At 36.1% G+C, this 11,678-nt stretch overlaps 1 long non-coding RNA gene across 1 annotated transcript; it reads right to left on the bottom strand.

Annotated features, from left to right (window-relative positions):
• Positions 1-4,417: 4,417 nt before the first annotated feature.
• LOC144346125 (uncharacterized) lies at positions 4,418-4,905 on the bottom strand. The gene is made up of 2 exons (XR_013419478.1): positions 4,808-4,905; positions 4,418-4,542 (listed from the first exon to the last, which is right to left on the bottom strand). It is a non-coding gene; the product is annotated as an uncharacterized LOC144346125 (long non-coding RNA).
• Positions 4,906-11,678: the final 6,773 nt, after the last annotated feature.

Genomic DNA, 11,678 nt, shown 5'->3' with positions numbered 1-11,678 from the left:
CAAGGGTCATGATGGTTTTAACTTGGATGAGAAATATGCGCTGAATGTGTCCTTCTAGCTTGTCAACACAAAAGCCAAGTGGTTGTTCACATGCCTTAAAACAAATTTATACATTTTGTACTCATTTCCTACTACTGACAAGTGCAATCTGGATAAACAGTGTTATCGGACACTATATATATTTCATTAAATGAGGTGCTGTTATTATTGCGGTAGAACGCTAACTCATATTACATTTTATCGATGGTTGGTATTTTAAGAGTCAATGACCCATGTTCTGGTAGCGAATGAATTCTTCAACTAAAGCATGAATAAAGATTATTTTGTTTGAGTCAAATGATATTCCGAGACGTCACATCACTTTGTTGTATTTTTAGATTAAGCCAAGTCTAAATGTACCATTACACTTGTCAGCTTACTCTAAAAAACAGACAGAATGTGTTTTGTTGAATACATATATTGGTCAGCCTAATCTTGTTTTTAATAGTGGCTGTGTAATCTGTATGTCGAAGTGTTCACAGTTGAAAACACTGGTAAATAAACAAAGCTGATTAAGTGAACATGCGCAGTGCAGAGATTTTTGTAACTCAGAGGCATTTAGTTTACAGGAATGCCCAGCGACAATGCCACTGTCGTCAACTTGTGGCGACTATAACCCAGCCTGTACAACTCTTTGCATATTATTAATGAGTTCCAAAGCAGAAACACATATATCCCAACCACCTTGCCGTTCACGTTGTGATTAAATTATTTTTACAAATGTGACAACACTTTCGCATCCAAGGGCTGTCATGGTAGAATGGTGTCCTCTGAATAGAGATGTTTGTTAGTCATACCACAATTGCAACTCCTAGTGAGCATAATTTTGATTCTATGTAAGATGTGTCCCAGTGTAGAAAAGTACTGTTCGCAACTTCTTGTTATTCGATGTTCTGATGCTAACCGTAGCAATATGTATTCAAATATGGTCAATTCAAATTTAATTATTGCAGCAAACTATATTACCTGTCACTGTCAAAGTTAGAGTATCTGTATAAGTATCACCATTTGTATCAACAACCTTACATTCGTATGTTCCTGCATGTTCATCAGCAACCGAGTATATTTGTATTCCGTATCTGCAATGAAATAAAACACACCAAAACTCAAATTACTGTTATGCAATCTACAATCTGTACAATTCATTAAAAATAATACATGACATACAAACGCCTTGGCGGTAATCCTACATGTTGTAATAAGTTAGTTTCATCAGGAGAAAAAATACAGATTTAATAGAGCATGAGCACCATAATTAACAGTAAGCATAGCATCAAGCCAATACATTAAATCAGTTGTATTTTATTTATTTTTATTTTATTTATTTATTTCACCAGTTACATAAGGAAATTAAATAAATACTAATGTACAGAAATGCATATATAAATAAAATATTGCTTTGTAGTAATGCAACTGGTGAGGGACACGGAAATAGTTCGGTATTGAACTAGTCTAATCCATGTCCCCGCCGAGCGTTATACACAGAAAGTGTCTGCATGACTAAGAAATATAATGAAATATAATTAAATAAGTGAAATAATGTAAAGTAAAATAACAAACTGTTGATGAAATATTTTATTAATTATTTGATCAATTAGTAAATAACTGAATGAATAGATAAATAAATAACTGGATAACTGAACAAATAAATAAATAAATAAATAACTAAGTTGATGAATGAATGAATGAATGAATGAATGAGTGAATGAATGTTACTCATTTAGTAGGAGGGATTTTAATGTACTTTTAAACATGTGTCTATGTGTAATATTTTTAATGTGATTGGGAAGTGCATTCCAGTGCTTTGTAACTGCGTATTTGATATTATGTTTACTTTGAGTTAAATGCACTTGTGGAATGCAAAAATTGTTTTCAAGGGAGAGTCGGGTTGGGTAGTTGTGTGGAAGGGGATCTAAGAAGTGATTCACATCATGGGAGAAGCGATTTTTAAGAAGATCAAAGGTGAACAGGCAAGTATTGAATTTAGAAAGTTTGTGAATTTCAAGAATACCAAGTCGTTTAAATAAAGTTTTACACTCAGTTCACTCCTTTATCTTTATCTCCTTTATCTGTTGTCTGGATGTGACTGTAGACTGGCAATATATTGTACTGTTACAGTATATGAATGTAAACCCTTTTATACTGTCAGTAGCACAACCAATCTTTGAATATGATAGCACCGTTTGATAATGTGTTATATAAACGATAAATTTGGTATATTCAAAAATGTTTTACTCAACCAACTGAGGACACAGAACTAAGTGTGCGACAAGTACACGACTATGATAATGATAAATATTTGTGTACGTTCACACTGTATGTTGCTTTTGGCAAAGTCTTACCTTTCCATTCGACTGCATATATGAATTCCAGTATCATAGATAAAATGCAAATAATCTAACGCAAGTAAATTATCATTGTGATAAAGGCTTCTGTTGTAAGTATTAAAATCGTCTAGGTGGTTGAAACCGCAGACGAGTGATAAAAAAACCACCGACGAAAGAGTCATAGGTAAGTGCACTGAAGGTTACACTTGGAGAGATTACAGAGTAAAAAAGAATATTCTTGTTTGTTCTCGAATTAGTTTCTTGCCTTTAAAATTCACCAATATCGCACACTATTCCGTCCATTTTTAAAAAGTTTTTTTTTTGCAATTAAAACTTAATTGTGAGCTAAGTAAATTGGTCTTTGAGGGCGCTCTTTAATCTCTAACATTTTTTGATTATTTCTACTGACTTTTTTGATAATGTTGGCATGTATTTTCAGTAATTTAATTTATTAATTATCATGGAATTTGCCAAAAAGGCACACATGAGTGACTAGAAGTAATTTGCATATTTCCCATTAAACTTAGCACTGAGAAGTTTGGGTCAGTTACATCATTGGACTCGTCTGAGGAGCATCTCGTCTTTTCACCTCTCTGACCACTGAAGCATTCAGCCCGGAGTTGGTTTGCGAATGTTCAGATTCCAGCTCATTTCAACTGTTTAGAAAGTTTTAACTCCTGCAAGCCAAACTGAGTGGAATTTGTTAGATTTGACCAACTGACGGGATATGTAGATTGTTTCTATTGTTCTGGCCATGTGCTTCAATGACCATGCAACCCTTTGTTCCTGACATGTGCTTTAACTAATCACTTGTTCGCTTTCATTGAATAGCAACTCCAGTATTAGTGTGAAATGTATTTTTTTATTTGAATTATCGTTAATTTTCTCAATATAATATATTGTATTTTTATGTCGTTTTAGGTTTTTAGTTCCTGTAATTAACATTGTCGCTCTCCTGTGTAATCTTGGTAAATAAACTCAGTACGGGAATTCGTTGTACCAGATAATTATACCTCTGTCGTCCATACTTATTTATCCCTTGGTCACAATATCGATATTCCGTTCCACCCTGCATCGCACTTACATGCACCATTGAACATATGACAGGCTGCTCCATTCTGACAATAACAGTCGTGTTAACATTTTCCACCAACCTTTCCATCGGGGCACCCTGAAACATTACATGACATTAATGTACCTGTTGTATGAACAGGTACAACGTAAAATGTTCTGCAGATGATTGGGTAGAGCTATAATTAAAAATTAAACAATCATCAGCGCGAAAACTGTGACAAAAATATCTGTTTGACGTTGTTTTTTCCCGCAATTTAGCTCGCTGAGCCGTACATAACGCTAGTGACTCTTGAGGTTGTACGAGGACAAAATCACATGGCTAGATGATGTCAATGTAGTAGAACTTCCCTCGGAAAAGCGGAACAGCTAAAACGCCAGGAAATTTAAATGGTCTTCTGCTACCGTCAGTATTGTTATGCTATGAACTTCGGGTATTTACTGCAACCTACGTGCACGGGGGACAATTATTTCTACACTTCTCTACACTACACTTCTCTGTAGGCAGTATATGCATGCGTCTGAAAGTAGACGACGAGTTCGTTTTAGTTCGCTTTACGGGAGTATCCAACAAGTTTTCGGCAATACTTTCTCCAGTGACGTCATATTGTGCTCGTTCGTCCCGAAGAAAATAGCTGCCATCGCAGTTACGTGTGGCTCGATAAAATATTGATATTGTGATAAAATATTCCGTTTTTGTCGACTTTTATTTGCGCTGTCATTTGACGTTGCACGTTTGTGTTTAATACAAAAGTCTATGGGAGGAATAAATGTATGAGAAATGACTAAAATCACAACTACACCATATCTATCAGTCTTAGTAGCTTGTTGATTTTGTAAATTTAACAAATTGTGGGAATCGAAATAGACCCAGAATTTGAGTCTCATTTAGTTCCAGTGCATGTATGTACATACATAAACCAATCAACATGTCTGTGTTATATGATGAGTGTCGATTAAGATATTGACAAGTCACTCAGTTCTATATCGCCAATATATCGTTTTATTAACTCTTTACTGTTCTCAACTTATTCACATGAATCACATTAAATCAGTCATGTGGTCCTTAATCACAGTTCCCATTGGCAATCGCAATCACGTAAAACTGTGAAGCAAAATAAAACAATAACAATCTTAAGTGCACAAATACAATAACATATTATTCTGAATAGGATAGTGCGGTAACACGCCATCAACGGCTAATACAAGTGCGAACGAATTGGGGTCATAGGTCAGACCAACACAACACGACCATTTTATACCACTCGGGTTCACGATCAGAAAACTCTCGATTTCTCTTGTAAAAGACTTCAAAATTACACAAAATCATATCGACTGAAATCGATGTTCATGAAACTATAAAATCATACCTATTTTCCGGGTCACAGCTTGTAGTCATGAAAAACTAGAGAAAGTGGGCGCACATTACAACTGCGTCATAACTATTTAATCTTCGCTGAAGACATTTAACCCCAGAGGGCGCTATACACCAGAAAGTAAAACAGCACGTAAACAGCGCCAAAGCGCAAAACGAATAGACATCACTCGGCAGGAGTTACAATGTCAGACGAGAACTAGAAAGAAAAAACTGAATCTTAATCATGGAAATGCCAATATCCAAAACAGAATCAGCGAACTTCTTTGTGTGGAGTCCGGACCCTGGTGGCAGCCATGTTTGTTTTTACTATTAGAGGACGCTTACGCGCGTAATTATTCCATATTAGGAATTCGCATTTCGCATAATAGGATGAGGATACCCCGTAAAATACCGCAAAATTGTGGCACGCTGTAACTTATAGCGTCACGGTTACATGTGTAATAATGTAATACTAGTATATGACTTAATATAAGTCTTTAAGTCACCCATAGCATGCATAATACACAAAACGCAGTAATATGTATAAAGTCAAAAGATTGCCATAAATCAATAATTTCATGTAATATGGCTTTACGTGACTGATCAGGTAAATGACATTTTACAGTCACTTTTTGTCGATTCACTTGTTCATTTCACAGTTCGATTGATTCATGTCATAACACATCAGACACGTTGGAAATTTAATCTCACGGTATCCCAACAGAGTTTTCTTGAAGAAGCCCTATTTCTAGGGCGAAACGTTGGAATAAACATCACAGAACTGACCAGGTGTATTGTCGTGACAATCCTTGTGTTATTTGCATATTATCAACCCGCAATACTTGCTACTGGGGATCGTCTGATTTAATATTGTTGATTATTCCATGTACAAATAATGTCCAAAATAAATTAAATATTTTAATTTCCATAGTGTATGAAATATCTCAAGTTTTGATATGTAACTTCATCTGTCAAAATTAGTTTATGTTAAAACGGTAAGCAGCAATGTACGTCAATGTGTATTTGCAATTAAAACATTTGTGTGTCTGGTACATGATTGATGAGCACGTGGTGCAAATTGAAATGCTTCTCAAGAGATTTATGTAAATCTCAGACCACTTTAGTGTAAATGTAACAGTAGTTCAATCTTTTAAGCGAAATACGCACCTATATCCAGAGTTCTCGTGTCTACAACTGAAACTTTCGGTACTGGGTAACATAACTACAAAGTTAAATCGACTATTAAATCGTAATTGTTTGCCGTATGCACACGTGTTATATTGATGCACTCATGAAAACACGTGATCAATGTATTGTGTGAGTTTATCTAAATAGAACATTATATATGGACTTGTAGCCAAACAATAACTAGGGGAAACGAATGACATTTGAATGCATATTGCCATTCATGCACGTGTAATTGTATTCTTTAACTGAACAGGAGTATTATTAATCCACGATACCCTACCTCGCGATCGATAACAACTTTAAAAGCATTTTGACAGGGCCTCGCGGATTAACAATACTCCGTTTCACTTATGAGTTGACATCACTATGTATCTCATGACTCCTTGTTAATTTCGAATGACCAAAATAGCAGACGACAAAGCACTGCAAGCTTTCTGTCCATGCGTAGAGTTATTGAATGATTTCGATACTTTTTGTTTCAGTATTTTGTAGTCACTGTGTTGCACATTAAAACTCGGTAAGGAAATAATTCGGCAATTCGGTAAGGAAATAATTGTAAACTTGTTGCCAGTGATCAGAAATCCGTCCGTTGTCCCCGAATCGAGTGCATGAAATGAAACTTGTTTGTGGTATGGCCCGTGCCCTCTTTAGTCAATGAATCGTTATCGTGAAATACATACAGTAATCATTTGCCACGACTCAAGAATAAAGTTTGTCACAACTGTTTACATTTTAAGTGTTCAGGCCATACTGTTTCTGCTTAATATCTTCACAATACGGAACCATGCAATCGTACAAACTAATTACTATTCTTTCATCTTTGTAAAACACACAATTTATGGACACGGAGTTCGTATAGATTCTGATTCCTCTTCGATAATGTTTATAAGTTTGACGTCACTCTTTGACCTGTCATGTGAAAACATCAATTCGTCTCTTTCGTCAATTTCGTCGTCGTCATCGCTGTCATGCGCAGCGCCCCCAGTCATACTTGAGAGGTGCGATTCTTCTTTATGAATCAGCACAGGACGTTTGCCAGCATATCGATTCCTCGTGTGCTGCGCGGACGTTGCCGTGTTTCCGCTGCCTTCGAATGTTGCCTGGGTGCTTGAATCAAGTTCTAGCACATGGTTTCTGTGGATTCCATTCCATCTTCTTGGCGATAACCCCTTCTGAAAAAAAAAAACAGATTTTACTGTATTATTAAAAAGCGGTGGTCATCGCGCCACGTTCTGTTCAACTTGGATTTCATAGCGACCATCTTCGCCAGGCAAGGAACGTTTGTTTCCGGTTACCCCTCGAAAAACTAACCCTTGGCAGATTTAACCACTACACTACAGCGACACCATAGCTATATAGGAACCTGATATGCTATTATTTGTGTAAATACAAATAATTTATTGTCTGTGAAACAAACTTGAAGAAAATGTTGAATAATCAAACAAAGTGAAAAAATGTTTGGTGTGTTGAAAATTTCATGATTCTCACGAGTCTGACTGTTATTCTTGTGAACCAAAATAATCGGAGGACGATGCAGTTCGGAGTCGCCGGAAGAGGGCGTAGTAAACGACGTAAGCATAAGTCACCTTATACACGTTAATAACCATACCTTATATAATAACGATTCCATTTACAAAAAAAGGTTATGAAAGAGAACTTGAAATAGTATATCAACAATAAAATCGTGTAGTTCAGTAAATTCAGACGTACAACAAATTTCTTTATTTTACAGATTCGTTCACATACAGGCTTGTGTCTAAATCGCCCAGTCTCAATACGGAGTGGCAAAATGCCCATGCGCAGTTGAGCGTAGTGACCTTTGACCCCGACTTAAATTTATTAGCACATACTTTTCTGGTTTATATTCAAATTTACTAGTTGCATAGACACGTAATTTAGGGAGTGATCCCACAAAAATACTTGTTTAACTAGTCTATTGTCATCAAGTTCAGTAAGAAAACAAATTCGGTCTGATAAATTGCCACATCGATGCCCAGTCCGGGTTTCATACTAGTTTCCCACCAGTTATCCATCTATATCATGCTGTCTTGGTGGTACATGTAGCAGAAAATATTCGAGGTGTTCGTCTGCGAGCCAGACTATAAAACCGTGTTACGGGAAAGTCTTTCTTTATTCCTGAACATTTGTTTATATTAGCATCTCAAAGTTCAAGCCAATCGTTGACAGTTTCTCATACAGGAATATGACGTTCAATGAACATAATTATTAATTTCACTTTGATGATTTTTCTTAGAATATTTACGAGTTCAGATTCACTTGATGGATTAGAACAAGAATGAGGCTATAATTTCATTAATATATGTATCAAATTTCGGTAGCAGTCATAAAACTGCGTGTCCAGAATAATAATACGGTTATAATACGTTGCTCTCGATCATGTGGTGTATATTGTTTCGAATTTTTATTTAACATGTGTTACCCGTCCCGACAATTTGGTAAGATTGGCTACTTTTGGGTTCAACAAGTTTTAGAACGTGTTCTCATGTATATTTCTATAATATAAGTGGAATTAAAACAGATGATGGCATTTCTTGTGCCTTACGTGTTTTCGTTTTATTTGTCCTACAGTCTATCACGATTCGACTTTCCAAATGACTTCACTTTCGTTATCTGTGCCCGACACTTTGACGTGCTTAGTTTTTCTTCTTTTTTTACAACAAAAAAATGGTCACGTATTACTGCTATTCGGAGGTTCATTTCTTATGTACATAATTAAAACGTTCATCAAAATAGACATTTGCTTATATGTAGTTGTAAATTTGTAAAATCAGTATTTTGATTCAAGATTCTCGCGGTCTTTGTTCAGCCAGAGTTTCCGCTAAAGGTGCATGACAATCATTTCACTGCATGGTACAGTATTCAAGTAGTCTTTTTTGTTATTCTGTCATTCAAAAAAATTCGACATAGTAATGGTTTCATGTAGCATAATAAGTTTACAGTTATAACAAAAAGCAGGTAGCGCTTTAAAGAGAGGTTGTTGTTGATGTCTTGTTCGACATGCATCAAATACAACATACAATATTATAATCTAGACTCGTATTATTATTATTAATAAATTAATATTTTGGTCTTCCATGTAAACAATGGCCTCTTCGGAAAAACCCCTTCTGACGTTATTTTGACTATCCGTGGTTTACAAAAATATGTATTCAGTCTAAGTTAGCTAACTCGTAATCAGTCAAATGCTGACATTCTTACCTTTGGTTTTCGTTCTTGGCAAGGACTGACTTTGGCACAGCCGCCTCCCATGCCCCTCGCCACAGGTGTAGTGTGGGATGATTAGGGAGGGAGGTGTCAGCAGGTCAATATATGGAGCCGCTTTGATAGTATAACTGTGATGTAACATTAGTACATAACGTTTAAATCAAAAGCTAAGTTCCAATTCATGTTCAAATTCAATATTTCCAAGTAGATGGAAAGCAGTTCTGCGTGAGTAGAATTTGGCAAACCCGTATTTGGATGGCGTGGTACTTATAGCGGCTATAACCCGGGGCATTGTCGTACACACGTACAACTGAAATATGCAAAACATTACATCTTATAGGCGAGAGACTGACTCATTGTGGCGATATTGCGTGGGTCGCAACAGAATTCTTCCGGTGTGAATTAAAATAGAAATATGTCTCTTCTAAACGGTTCTTTTCATAATCAATATGGCTGTGATTGCGAAATAGTAGTACTAGTACTTGTGGTATGATGTCCAGTATTACGCCAAATCGTTTCAATTCTAATTTTACCCAGTTTGCAACAAAATGCATTCATTGTGGAGTGTAATTCTATAGAGATGAACCTCCGTATTCACAAACTGAATTATATCAACCATGTAACCTATCAAAGAACAAATTAACTCAAAGCTATGCCAGGAATATTTTCCCGTGAGTTATTCAAGTTGGTTTGTGATATTTTAGCCATATCGTTTGGCCAAGACAGAGCCGTGTTCGGCCAAGACAGAGTCGTGTTCGGCCAAGACAGAGCCGCGTGTTCGGCCAAGACAGAGCCGTGATCGGCCAAGACAGAGCCTCTACCCCGTTCATGTCTGAACGTTGACCTACTTCATACATCAGTGTTCGACCGAGGATGTTTTCTCTTATGCATTTTCATAAATGTGGTGTTTCAACATATTTATGTTAAATCGAAAATATGTAGTACATACAAGACTCGGTTATGAATGAAAGCTGTTTATTATATTTCCTACACCGAAATGAACAGTTTGATAGATATACACCTGTAAATGGGCGATGTGACATGGACACAAGTATAAGTTACGAATTACTAATATTGTTCAAACAATAAATAAAAAATACATGCTTTTTATTGTATTTTAGAGCCATAAAATTAAACTGACATTTAAAACTTTTGAATTCGGTTTTGCTACTACACAAAACCCGCATGGGCAGGCTGAGTGTACGTATTTAGTTTGGTTCACTATGACGGATACCGTAACCCATCGTCCAGTAGACATTAGCTTATTGTTATCGACTTTCACTTTATTCAAGGTCAAAAGGAGAACAACCTTGCGCTGTTGAATTTCATTGGCTGATTGCAAAGTCACGGAATGTCAGAACAACAGACTTTAAAATTGAAAGTAGACTCAAAGTCGTGACGTCACTCGTCTCTATTGATATTTTTAACATAGGCAGCTGTTTGCAGTGTGTGTTCTTAGGCCATTGGTGTTTTCGTTTCATTTGACACTACACTGAATACAATGCAAATAACCAATAATATCATCTACCAACAATCGAATACAAGCTCATATCCGGAGCAACGAACGACCTATATTCAATAATGACAGATTTTACAGCAAGTGTCTAGTACTAACCTACCGAGAGCGGAAGGGCTACAATAGTATTAGTGCTATTTATTACTCATTTTGTAACAGTATTCTAGCTAGTACTGTAAACTTATTAATTAATTTCACTGAGTGGATATTGTCACAGAAAAAATGCGCTATAGATTTATTTTGGCTTTATTTGGGTATTGGGATTTCTATGTGGCGAATTTGAGGGTCTGAATTTGCAAGAATGTTTCCTTTTGGTGATTCCATTCCTCTAAGTTCGCGGGCAGCAGATCGATTCGGTATTTGTGTGTTCGATTTATTGTTGCTGGGTAGTATTTCGAAACGCACACATTCACAGATTCGCTTCTCTTCTGTGTTATTGTGGGCCAATCTGGGGGAAACAATTTCTCCATATAAAATACAAGTAAATATCAGTAATACTTTTATTTTATTTATACTATTCATGTCGAATTATTGGTCCCTTGGGCTTTGATCTGATCTAACCACGTGTCAATACTGCGCAAAACAACATGCCATTCAAAAAACACTATTGTTTACTTTGAAGTTGTGACCGCAATGTAACCCCAACCGTGTGACGTTAACCATAACCAGTGGCTGTGTATGTGAATAGCGACTGGTGAAGTGAAGCTAACACGAGATAGGACCGTAAAGAATCTATTATATTACTTGCATATAATCTAAATGGTATATATAAATTGGTCACAGTGTACACACTTATAACCGAACTTTGAGTTACGAGCAACATACAATGCTGTGTATAATCGCGGCCCGTAACTCAAAGTTCGGTTACTTGTTAAGGTAGCGAGACTATTATTTGTGTTAAAAATTACGATTTTCACATTTATTTATTAATTGATGAAATGCACTATAAACTATA

The sequence above is a fragment of the Saccoglossus kowalevskii genome, chromosome 22 (assembly GCF_978046115.1).
Source record: "Saccoglossus kowalevskii chromosome 22, keSacKowa6.1, whole genome shotgun sequence".
Lineage (NCBI taxonomy): Eukaryota > Metazoa > Hemichordata > Enteropneusta > Harrimaniidae > Saccoglossus > Saccoglossus kowalevskii.
The sequence above is the reverse complement of the archived record's forward strand: the minus strand, read 5'-3'. Positions and strand labels throughout refer to the sequence as shown.